The sequence below is a fragment of the Arachis hypogaea genome, chromosome 1, assembly GCF_003086295.3.
Source record: "Arachis hypogaea cultivar Tifrunner chromosome 1, arahy.Tifrunner.gnm2.J5K5, whole genome shotgun sequence".
Taxonomy (NCBI): Eukaryota; Viridiplantae; Streptophyta; class Magnoliopsida; order Fabales; family Fabaceae; genus Arachis; species Arachis hypogaea.
In genome coordinates, this window is record NC_092036.1 from 2,704,432 (window position 1) to 2,716,863 (window position 12,432).

General features: G+C 30.0%; 1 protein-coding gene across 1 annotated transcript in view; it reads right to left on the bottom strand.

The window, feature by feature from the left end:
- LOC112710990 (naringenin 8-dimethylallyltransferase 2, chloroplastic) overlaps positions 1-12,432 on the bottom strand; it is a gene marked incomplete in the record, with an annotated part of 176,568 nt that overhangs the window by 135,582 nt on the left and 28,554 nt on the right.

The window sequence follows — 12,432 nt, forward strand, 5'->3', positions numbered from 1 at the left end:
AATGCAATTTACGAACATGATAAATCCTTTTATTCTTAATGTTTTCTTTTAAGCTTTTTACGGATCTTACTACTTTACTATTTTTTAACATACTTCTTATCTTGATTATCTTTTTATCTAACTTTTCTATTTCTTCACTTAATTCAGAAGATTCAGCTATTATTTCTATGTATCTTCTTGCTAGGGCTAATCTTCTCATTTTCATATTTCTTCTAAGAAACTTTAAAGATTTAAGCTTTTTATACAGTAATAACATTGTATTTAAAGAAACATAATAGAATAATAAAGAGATAAAAAGGATGAATAAAGCTTACAGAAATAGACTTGTACTATTATTGCTTGCAAAGTTGATACAATTCTTGAAGATGATTACAAATACTTGGAGAATTTGTAAAGTAAGAAGATATGAGAGTAGAGAGATTTCTTGAGTATTCAAGTTTTTGATGCCCTTAAATGAGTGAGGGCTTTGGTATTTATAGACCCAGAATGGTGACTATTTGGGTACTATTTGCCGACAGTACTGTTTGCTTTTACTGTTTGCCGACATTTACTGTTTGCTTTTACTGTTTGCCGACATTCACTGTTTGCTTTTACTGTTTGCCAACATTTACTTTTTACTTTTTTACTTTTTTACTTTTTACTTTTTACCTTTTTTTTTTCATGATTGGGCTTTTACATTGATTACACATACATTACTTTGTTACATCTCAAATGGGTCTTGTGAGTCTTGATAATAATGAGCTGGGCTGGATTGGACCTCTTCATCTTCTCCGAGAGGCACGGTCTGTATTGCTTGTAAAGAGTTTTGAATATCTTCTTCTGAAGTTGCTGCGGCTAATGCTGCCATAATTTGTCTCTTTTGTGCTAAGAATTGAGTTTCTTTCTTATACGCTATTTGTTCATTGTTGGTGCTTGAAGCTGTTATTGCCGGACGCTTTTGTGATGCTGTTAACCATTGATCAATAGCTCTTTTACTTAGCAGATTTATATCGTATTTGTTCCACCATTTAATTTTTATTATTCTTACTAAATATTGTATGCTTGCACATTCCTCATATGCTGCTGAATCATATTCCCAAGTCATAATCCAGCTTATTCCCATAGCTGCTATAAATGAAATGAATTTGTACTCTTGGAGAAATGATGATTTGCTTTTGAAGTATTCATACGCCATGCTGGCTTCTTTCGGGAAGAAGGCTTCTATTGGTCCGAAATTTTGGAACCATGATTGGAACCATTTGGGAAATTGTAATGATATCCCCTTCCTGAACCATATGAACCAAGAATGGGGACTTGGTGATAGAAATAAAATATGGTTCCATGCTTCTTGATAATCATAATAGGTGAAGCTTTGAGGTTCAAACTTCAAAGAGAAGTTTTTAGAATGATATGGTGGTAATTCCCATTCTTGTAGAGATAATATTTTCATGATTTTTATTTTTGAGTAAATGGGTTGTTTGGTATTGGAGTCTCTATAATGGGTTAATTCAATAGATCCAGTGTCTACTAATATGAACTCATAGAATTTCTGGGTTTTTTGTGGGTTAATAGGAATGTAATGGAAGGTGTTTGGGAAAATAGTCTTGTATAGGGTTTTTCTGTCTTTTTTGAACCACTCTTTTTCAATGGTTAATATTTTAATAGGATTGGGCTTTTCGTAGTAAGGAAACTGTTCTTTCAAAGGTTGAGTGTTGTAGAGATCTGATGGTTGTAATAATGTAAATTTATTATTAGTAGTAATTGAAGGGCTCTTAGAAGGTGATGATGATGATGATGCTTTTACAACCTGTGACATTGTCATAGGTCTTAATGATAATGGTTTTGCTGGTACAGGGATAATAGGTAATTTTGTTTCTTTTACTTGGTCAAAAGGTTGACCATAATCTTCACTGGAGGCTGGTTTTTGCTCCATCCTTTCCCTGCAAAAATTCTCTAGTAAGAAAGTCAGGGAGTGAATTTAGTTCTCCTTTTATATGTTCAATAGTAAAGTCGAAGCATGATAAAATAGCTTGCCATCTTGCAAATATTTGTTTTGAAACCAAATTCTTTACATCATTCTCTAAAACATTTGGGGCTGCTTTACAATCAGTTCTTATTAAGAAGGTTTTATTAAATAAATCTTCTTGAAATTTTGAAACACATAATACTATGGCAAGTATCTCTTTTTTAACTGTGGGGTAGTTCTTTTGGGCTTGGTTCCAAATTCCTGAATGGTATTTTACTATTTGTTCTTTTGAGCTTTTAGGAGGTATTTGTTTAAGAATTCCTCCATATCCTAATTCTGATGCATCTGTTTCTACAATTAATTTAGCCGATGGGTCTAGTATACTTATGCAAGGTATTTCTTTTACTGCATTTTTTATTTTTATTATTATAGAAGTCATTTCTTTTGTCCATGGAGGTGGGTTTTTTCTTAACCTCTTATAAAGAGGTTCGCAAGTAACTCTTATACCGGGTAAGAATTCTGCTACATAATTCAAACATCCCAAAAATCTTTGTAATTGTTTTTGTCAGTTATTTCATTTGGAAACTTATCTGCAAATTCAATAGCTCTTTTAATAGGTACTATGGTTCCTTGGTAAATTTCATATCCTAAGAACCTTACTTTAGTTGTAAAAATTTTCATTTTCTTTTCTGATAAAACTAATCCCTGCTCTTTTATAATATCCATAAATTTTTCTAGGTGATATATGTGTTGCTTTATTCCTTTTGAGTATACTAATACGTCATCAAGATATACTATAGTAAATTCTATATGTGGGTAAAATATATTATTCATTATTTCTTGAAACTCACTTGGAGCATTTTTTAATCCTTGAGGCATTACATTCCATTCATAATGTCCAAAAGGTACTATAAAGGCTGTTTTATATCTATCTTCCTCTTTTACTGCAATTTGATAATATCCTGATTTTAAATCAAATTTTGAAAAGATATTTGCTTTATTTAATCTTTTAATTAAATCACTTTTATTTGGTAAAGGATACCTAATCCATTTTAATACCTTGTTTAGAGGTTTATAATTGATAACTAATCTTGGAGCCCCTCTTTCTATTTCAGATGCTTTCATCACATAGAAGCCTGTACAGCTCCAGGGTGATTTTGAAGGCCTTATTAATCCCTTATCTAGATATTCTTGTATTTCTTTTTTACAATATTCTAGATATTCTTTGTTCATATGTATCGGTTTTGCCTTTGTTGGTATATCTTTTTCATTAAACCCATCTTCATATGGTAAAGATATTTCATGTAATTTTCTATGTTGAAAGGCTGTGGGATTTAAACTACATAATTCTTTTTTAATTTTTTCTTCAATTGCTTTTATTTTACCTTGTATTTCTGGGGTTTGTAATTGTTCTTCTATTCTTTTATGTGTAATTTCTTGGTTTAAGTAGTTAATTTGTCTTGTTTTTCTTTCTATAATATTAACTTGACGCGGTAATTGTTGTAAAGTTTTTTCTAGGCTCAAACAATTAATTTGTTTTACTTCTGTTTCCATTACACTAACCTGTGTAGATAGGTGTTGTAACAGATTGAGTTCATGCTGTTTTGGTTTTGTGAGAAATTCAAAATGGACCGGATGATTAGGGATTCTTGTACAAGTTATTCCGTCGATGTCGACATTAAAGGGATATAATAATAAAGTAAAAGGATTTCCTAATATAACTTGATGAGATATATTTCTTGCTAAAAAGAATGTAGTGGCAAAGCATACCCTATTTTTACAAATTTTTGCTTTAGATAACTTATAGTCTATAGTCATTTTGTCATTTTCTGCCATTAAGACTCTTTCTGTAGTTTTCTCATAATATTTTGTGGGTATTAATCCTTCTTGTATACAATTAACATCAGCTCCTGAATCTACCATAGCTATTAAATCAAATTTTTCTTCTTCTACTATTAAAGTTATCGTAGTGAACCATTTTTGACTTACTAATAATGTTAATATATTTATATAATTTTCTGTACCTAGGTTAATATAATTCTCAGGGATGGTTATATTACTAGTCCCTTCATTATTTTGCAAAGATTGTTCTTGGATTTTTATTATGTTTTCTCCTTCTATTTTTAGTAATCTGTAGTCCATATTAATGTTTTGTTGTTTTAATTCTGAAACTTCTCTTTTTAACTTTTTTATTTCTTCTTTGAGAGAATTAAGGGAAACTTCTTCTTGGTGATTTTTAAAACGATTATAAATTTCTTTTATTTCTATTGGTCTTATTTCTTGCTTATTTTCTTCTTCTTTTTTAACTAATTCAGCTAATTGTCTTATAAACTCATCCCTTAATGGTGTATCTTCTAACTTGTCAATAATTTTGACTAGTGTAGAAGTTTGTTCTTTAGTTAAAACATTTACAGTTTTTTCACAGTTTCTACAGTTACATAATCCTATTCCTAAACAATTATTATTATCCTGTTCCTCTTTTCACTATTTCTTCCGAACTCTCTGACATAAAGTCTAATTGTTGTATAAAATAGTCCTCAGTTTCAGAAGAATCCTCATAACTTGATTCTTCTTCTGATTCTGAATTGATTAGTATGGCTGTTAAAGCATGTTTAATTTCTTTATTTTCTATTTTATTTATTTTTTGTTCTGTGTACATTTATTAGCATAATGTCCTTGTTTTTTACATTTCCAACATGTTACTGGTTTTTTCTTATTAGAAAATTTAGGTTTTCCTTTAGGGTTTTATGGAATTTTTTATGATATTTCTGTTCATAATAAAGGGGTTTGTCTATATTATATTTAGGTTTTTTATAAAATTTTTTCTTTTTATCTTTATGCTGTCCACTAGGTGCTTTTTCAGGAGTTATTCCATATTGATAACAAAAAGTGCCAAGCTCTCTTTTACCCGTGATACTTTCTTGTTTTATTTTCTGTTGTATCTTGGTATCTGTGCATACTTCTATACCTGTTTGTACTATTATATTATGCAATTGTCCAAAAGTTAATGAATTATAGGGAATCTGGGTCCCAAACTGTGTTTGTAGTTTTTGTAATACTTTTTCAGAGAATAATTTTGGTAAGGCTGCTACGAATCTTTCTTTCCAGAAAGGTGCATGTGCATCATCTCTTATCATAACTTTTGACATAAAAACATCTTTATACCATCTATAATCAGACATGGTTGGACATCTTAAATTCATTAATTGAGTATGTATCCTATCTTTAAAAATACTGGGATCTCCTACAAAATTTTTAATAATGGTATATATCAACGTGGATGTAGCATCTGGTGATTGATCTTCTTGTTTAATACTATTAATAATTAATTCTTTTTCTTGGACGCTGAGAAAATTATCCCACCATCCTTTTAATTGTCCTGTAAACCCTTGGGTTATCATGATTGCTGCTTCTCTATCAGAAGCTTTTCTCATCTTATAGGCAGTTGCAGCCATAGTCATATTACACATTTGATCTAAAATGGCTTGTTCACTTAATCCATCTATATTCCATTCTACTAAGTCTGATCCTGAAAAACTATTTTGTACTAATTGTGTTCTCTCTTCTAGACCTACATCTACTGGTGATGGTCTAGGATAATAATTTCTAGTTTTAGGATAATCTCTTTTATAGGATATTTTATTTAGTTCTAATTCTTCTTCCTTTTGTAATGTATTAATTGTTAATTTTCCTAGGCTAATACTCCTAAGTTTTTCTTTTAATTCTTCAACTTCTGTTTCTACTTTAGATTTTAAACTGATATTATCTAAACTTTGTAATTTATATATAGGTTTTTCTATGGGTTTTTCCACCTTAATAACTTTTTCCATATTTTCCATCCTTCCTAATTGGTTTTTCATTATATCTAACATGGTATTGGTAAAGTTTAATTGTTGATGTAATTTCTTAATATCTCTTTTCTCTATGTTTCCATCTGTATTACTATCTTTATAGGGTGTTGCTTCAACTTCTAAGTCTTTTCCTATTGGTATTTTAATAGTTTCTTTAGGAGGATATTCAGATTCTATTACTGATCCTGAGCTTGTTTTCCAAACAACAGTTGATTTTGTTAAAGGACATAATTTCTTATCGGGTTTGGAGTAATAATTAACATACCAGTCAAAGAAGTATAAGCTAATTCTATTTTCTTTCATAAAATCATAAAATAATTCTCTTAGTCTAATGACCTCATTTTCTGAATGGTTGGTGAAATACCAATCTCTTAGGGGTTTATTATAATCAGCATTAAAATCTTGTCTTATCCACTCTTTATCAATCTCAAATGGTTCTTCCTTTATAATCACTGTCATAACTTGTGATTCTCTTGGATCAAATTCTGAAGGTGATTTATATACAGCAGTGGCTATATGTGGCCTTCTGTTGTCAATTCCTACAATATCATCGATATTTTCTATTGATGAATTATCTATAGAATTTCTATGGCTAATAGTTTCAACATTATCAGGAATTCTTAATGAGTGGGATCTATTCATCCTGATTCTAACATCAGGACCTTCTCTTATTATTTCTCTTATCCTAGTATTTTGTATTTGTGGTTCTTCAATACCATCAGGTATTACCCATTCTTCAAGCATTTTACTTTTTAATTCTTCATGTCTTAATCTTCTAGGTGTTTGTATATTAGATCTTTTTAGATTTGCATGCATGATTATCGTTTCTTCTTTTGAGGATTGTCTTAAAGCTTTAAAATCATAATTAACCTTAGTAATCTTATAATATATTCTATAGATTATTTCGAATGGATCATATTTCTCATTTATAATTGTCTCATCAGATCTTACTTGTAATTTTAATGCTTGCCAGGTGTATTCATTTTTTAGATTCATAGCATAATTTGGGTAACAATTAAAGAAAACTGGTCCATCATGACAATTACTTTCCAATATTCCTATTAATGAGTCACTAAAATTTTGGAATCTAGTATCTCTTAAAGTTAATAATATGGGCAGGTTAATTCCTATTCTAAAATTGGGTTTTACAGCTACTTGTATTAATCCTATATGGATGAAGTTATATCCTTTACTACTATGTTCTTTCAATTTATCTTCTTCTAAGATGGTGATAATCTTATTATTACTTGTTCCTGGTTTACAATATTCTAACATATGAATCTCATAATTTTTTCCTTCCCAGAAGTTTCTCTTTTTATATACTTTATCTTTATCTATTATAGGTATATTCCAATTATGAAAACTTTCTTCTAATTTAGCTATTTCTAACTCATTTTTAGTTCCAGAGGTGGAAGCTTCATCATTATCTGTTTTTATTACTAAAGAATTATTTTTCCCCAGATTTAAACTACTCATCGTTCTCAATAAACTAGCCATTTTATGGTTAGAACTTTGTGAGTTACGGGACCACCCTCGTTAATCAACGGATTCACTGCCTTACTAGGACTTACAACCGGGATTACAATCTGGGCTGACCAACGTATTAACAGTTCTCACTGCTACTTCAAAGTTGTAACTATAAAATATTTGAGGTTTATCAAGAAGATTTGTAATAAAAATCCAGTTAAAAATAATTTCTTTATAAATGTTATCAGATACCTTCCCCTTGGGCAGGCTCTGATACCACTTGTAAAGGTTGGGCTGGTAGAGGTTGAGCTTGTATTAATGGTTGACCCATTTGTTGTAAAGTTATCATATTTTGTCCACTTGTAAAGGTTGGGCTGGTAGAGGTTGAGCTTGTATTAATGGTTGACCCATTTGTTGTAAAGTTATCATATTTTGTCTATGAATATAATGCAATTTACGAACATGATAAATCCTTTTATTCTTAATGTTTTCTTTTAAGCTTTTTACGGATCTTACTACTTTACTATTTTTTAACATACTTCTTATCTTGATTATCTTTTTATCTAACTTTTCTATTTCTTCACTTAATTCAGAAGATTCAGCTATTATTTCTATGTATCTTCTTGCTAGGGCTAATCTTCTCATTTTCATATTTCTTCTAAGAAACTTTAAAGATTTAAGCTTTTTATACAGTAATAACATTGTATTTAAAGAAACAGAATAGAATAATAAAGAGATAAAAAGGATGAATAAAGCTTACAGAAATAGACTTGTACTATTATTGCTTGCAAAGTTGATACAATTCTTGAAGATGATTACAAATACTTGGAGAATTTGTAAAGTAAGAAGATATGAGAGTAGAGAGATTTCTTGAGTATTCAAGTTTTTGATGCCCTTAAATGAGTGAGGGCTTTGGTATTTATAGACCCAGAATGGTGACTATTTGGGTACTATTTGCCGACAGTACTGTTTGCTTTTACTGTTTGCCGACATTTACTGTTTGCTTTTACTGTTTGCCGACATTCACTGTTTGCTTTTACTGTTTGCCAACATTTACTTTTTACTTTTTTACTTTTTTACTTTTTACTTTTTACCCTTTTTTTTTTTCATGATTGGGCTTTTACATTGATTACACATACATTACTTTGTTACATCTCAAATGGGTCTTGTGAGTCTTGATAATAATGAGCTGGGCTGGATTGGACCTCTTCATCTTCTCCGAGAGGCACGGTCTGTATTGCTTGTAAAGAGTTTTGAATATCTTCTTCTGAAGTTGCTGCGGCTAATGCTGCCATAATTTGTCTCTTTTGTGCTAAGAATTGAGTTTCTTTCTTATACGCTATTTGTTCATTGTTGGTGCTTGAAGCTGTTATTGCCGGACGCTTTTGTGATGCTGTTAACCATTGATCAATAGCTCTTTTACTTAGCAGATTTATATCGTATTTGTTCCACCATTTAATTTTTATTATTCTTACTAAATATTGTATGCTTGCACATTCCTCATATGCTGCTGAATCATATTCCCAAGTCATAATCCAGCTTATTCCCATAGCTGCTATAAATGAAATGAATTTGTACTCTTGGAGAAATGATGATTTGCTTTTGAAGTATTCATACGCCATGCTGGCTTCTTTCGGGAAGAAGGCTTCTATTGGTCCGAAATTTTGGAACCATGATTGGAACCATTTGGGAAATTGTAATGATATCCCCTTCCTGAACCATATGAACCAAGAATGGGGACTTGGTGATAGAAATAAAATATGGTTCCATGCTTCTTGATAATCATAATAGGTGAAGCTTTGAGGTTCAAACTTCAAAGAGAAGTTTTTAGAATGATATGGTGGTAATTCCCATTCTTGTAGAGATAATATTTTCATGATTTTTATTTTTGAGTAAATGGGTTGTTTGGTATTGGAGTCTCTATAATGGGTTAATTCAATAGATCCAGTGTCTACTAATATGAACTCATAGAATTTCTGGGTTTTTTGTGGGTTAATAGGAATGTAATGGAAGGTGTTTGGGAAAATAGTCTTGTATAGGGTTTTTCTGTCTTTTTTGAACCACTCTTTTTCAATGGTTAATATTTTAATAGGATTGGGCTTTTCGTAGTAAGGAAACTGTTCTTTCAAAGGTTGAGTGTTGTAGAGATCTGATGGTTGTAATAATGTAAATTTATTATTAGTAGTAATTGAAGGGCTCTTAGAAGGTGATGATGATGATGATGCTTTTACAACCTGTGACATTGTCATAGGTCTTAATGATAATGGTTTTGCTGGTACAGGGATAATAGGTAATTTTGTTTCTTTTACTTGGTCAAAAGGTTGACCATAATCTTCACTGGAGGCTGGTTTTTGCTCCATCCTTTCCCTGCAAAAATTCTCTAGTAAGAAAGTCAGGGAGTGAATTTAGTTCTCCTTTTATATGTTCAATAGTAAAGTCGAAGCATGATAAAATAGCTTGCCATCTTGCAAATATTTGTTTTGAAACCAAATTCTTTACATCATTCTCTAAAACATTTGGGGCTGCTTTACAATCAGTTCTTATTAAGAAGGTTTTATTAAATAAATCTTCTTGAAATTTTGAAACACATAATACTATGGCAAGTATCTCTTTTTTAACTGTGGGTAGTTCTTTTGGGCTTGGTTCCAAATTCCTGAATGGTATTTTACTATTTGTTCTTTTGAGCTTTTAGGAGGTATTTGTTTAAGAATTCCTCCATATCCTAATTCTGATGCATCTGTTTCTACAATTAATTTAGCCGATGGGTCTAGTATACTTATGCAAGGTATTTCTTTTACTGCATTTTTATTTTTATTATTATAGAAGTCATTTCTTTTGTCCATGGAGGTGGGTTTTTTCTTAACCTCTTATAAAGAGGTTCGCAAGTAACTCTTATACCGGGTAAGAATTCTGCTACATAATTCAAACATCCCAAAAATCTTTGTAATTGTTTTTTGTCAGTTATTTCATTTGGAAACTTATCTGCAAATTCAATAGCTCTTTTAATAGGTACTATGGTTCCTTGGTAAATTTCATATCCTAAGAACCTTACTTTAGTTGTAAAAATTTTCATTTTCTTTTCTGATAAAACTAATCCCTGCTCTTTTATAATATCCATAAATTTTTCTAGGTGATATATGTGTTGCTTTATTCCTTTTGAGTATACTAATACGTCATCAAGATATACTATAGTAAATTCTATATGTGGGTAAAATATATTATTCATTATTTCTTGAAACTCACTTGGAGCATTTTTTAATCCTTGAGGCATTACATTCCATTCATAATGTCCAAAAGGTACTATAAAGGCTGTTTTATATCTATCTTCCTCTTTTACTGCAATTTGATAATATCCTGATTTTAAATCAAATTTTGAAAAGATATTTGCTTTATTTAATCTTTTAATTAAATCACTTTTATTTGGTAAAGGATACCTAATCCATTTTAATACCTTGTTTAGAGGTTTATAATTGATAACTAATCTTGGAGCCCCTCTTTCTATTTCAGATGCTTTCATCACATAGAAGCCTGTACAGCTCCAGGGTGATTTTGAAGGCCTTATTAATCCCTTATCTAGATATTCTTGTATTTCTTTTTTACAATATTCTAGATATTCTTTGTTCATATGTATCGGTTTTGCCTTTGTTGGTATATCTTTTTCATTAAACCCATCTTCATATGGTAAAGATATTTCATGTAATTTTCTATGTTGAAAGGCTGTGGGATTTAAACTACATAATTCTTTTTTAATTTTTTCTTCAATTGCTTTTATTTTACCTTGTATTTCTGGGGTTTGTAATTGTTCTTCTATTCTTTTATGTGTAATTTCTTGGTTTAAGTAGTTAATTTGTCTTGTTTTTCTTTCTATAATATTAACTTGACGCGGTAATTGTTGTAAAGTTTTTTCTAGGCTCAAACAATTAATTTGTTTTACTTCTGTTTCCATTACACTAACCTGTGTAGATAGGTGTTGTAACAGATTGAGTTCATGCTGTTTTGGTTTTGTGAGAAATTCAAAATGGACCGGATGATTAGGGATTCTTGTACAAGTTATTCCGTCGATGTCGACATTAAAGGGATATAATAATAAAGTAAAAGGATTTCCTAATATAACTTGATGAGATATATTTCTTGCTAAAAAGAATGTAGTGGCAAAGCATACCCTATTTTTACAAATTTTTGCTTTAGATAACTTATAGTCTATAGTCATTTTGTCATTTTCTGCCATTAAGACTCTTTCTGTAGTTTTCTCATAATATTTTGTGGGTATTAATCCTTCTTGTATACAATTAACATCAGCTCCTGAATCTACCATAGCTATTAAATCAAATTTTTCTTCTTCTACTATTAAAGTTATCGTAGTGAACCATTTTTGACTTACTAATAATGTTAATATATTTATATAATTTTCTGTACCTAGGTTAATATAATTCTCAGGGATGGTTATATTACTAGTCCCTTCATTATTTTGCAAAGATTGTTCTTGGATTTTTATTATGTTTTCTCCTTCTATTTTTAGTAATCTGTAGTCCATATTAATGTTTTGTTGTTTTAATTCTGAAACTTCTCTTTTTAACTTTTTTATTTCTTCTTTGAGAGAATTAAGGGAAACTTCTTCTTGGTGATTTTTAAAACGATTATAAATTTCTTTTATTTCTATTGGTCTTATTTCTTGCTTATTTTCTTCTTCTTTTTTAACTAATTCAGCTAATTGTCTTATAAACTCATCCCTTAATGGTGTATCTTCTAACTTGTCAATAATTTTGACTAGTGTAGAAGTTTGTTCTTTAGTTAAAACATTTACAGTTTTTTCACAGTTTCTACAGTTACATAATCCTATTCCTAAACAATTATTATTATCCTGTTCCTCTTTTTCACTATTTCCTTCCGAACTCTCTGACATAAAGTCTAATTGTTGTATAAAATAGTCCTCAGTTTCAGAAGAATCCTCATAACTTGATTCTTCTTCTGATTCTGAATTGATTAGTATGGCTGTTAAAGCATGTTTAATTTCTTTATTTTCTATTTTATTTATTTTTTGTTCTGTTGTACATTTATTAGCATAATGTCCTTGTTTTTTACATTTCCAACATGTTACTGGTTTTTTCTTATTAGAAAATTTAGGTTTTCCTTTAGGGGTTTTATGGAATTTTTTATGATATTTCTGTT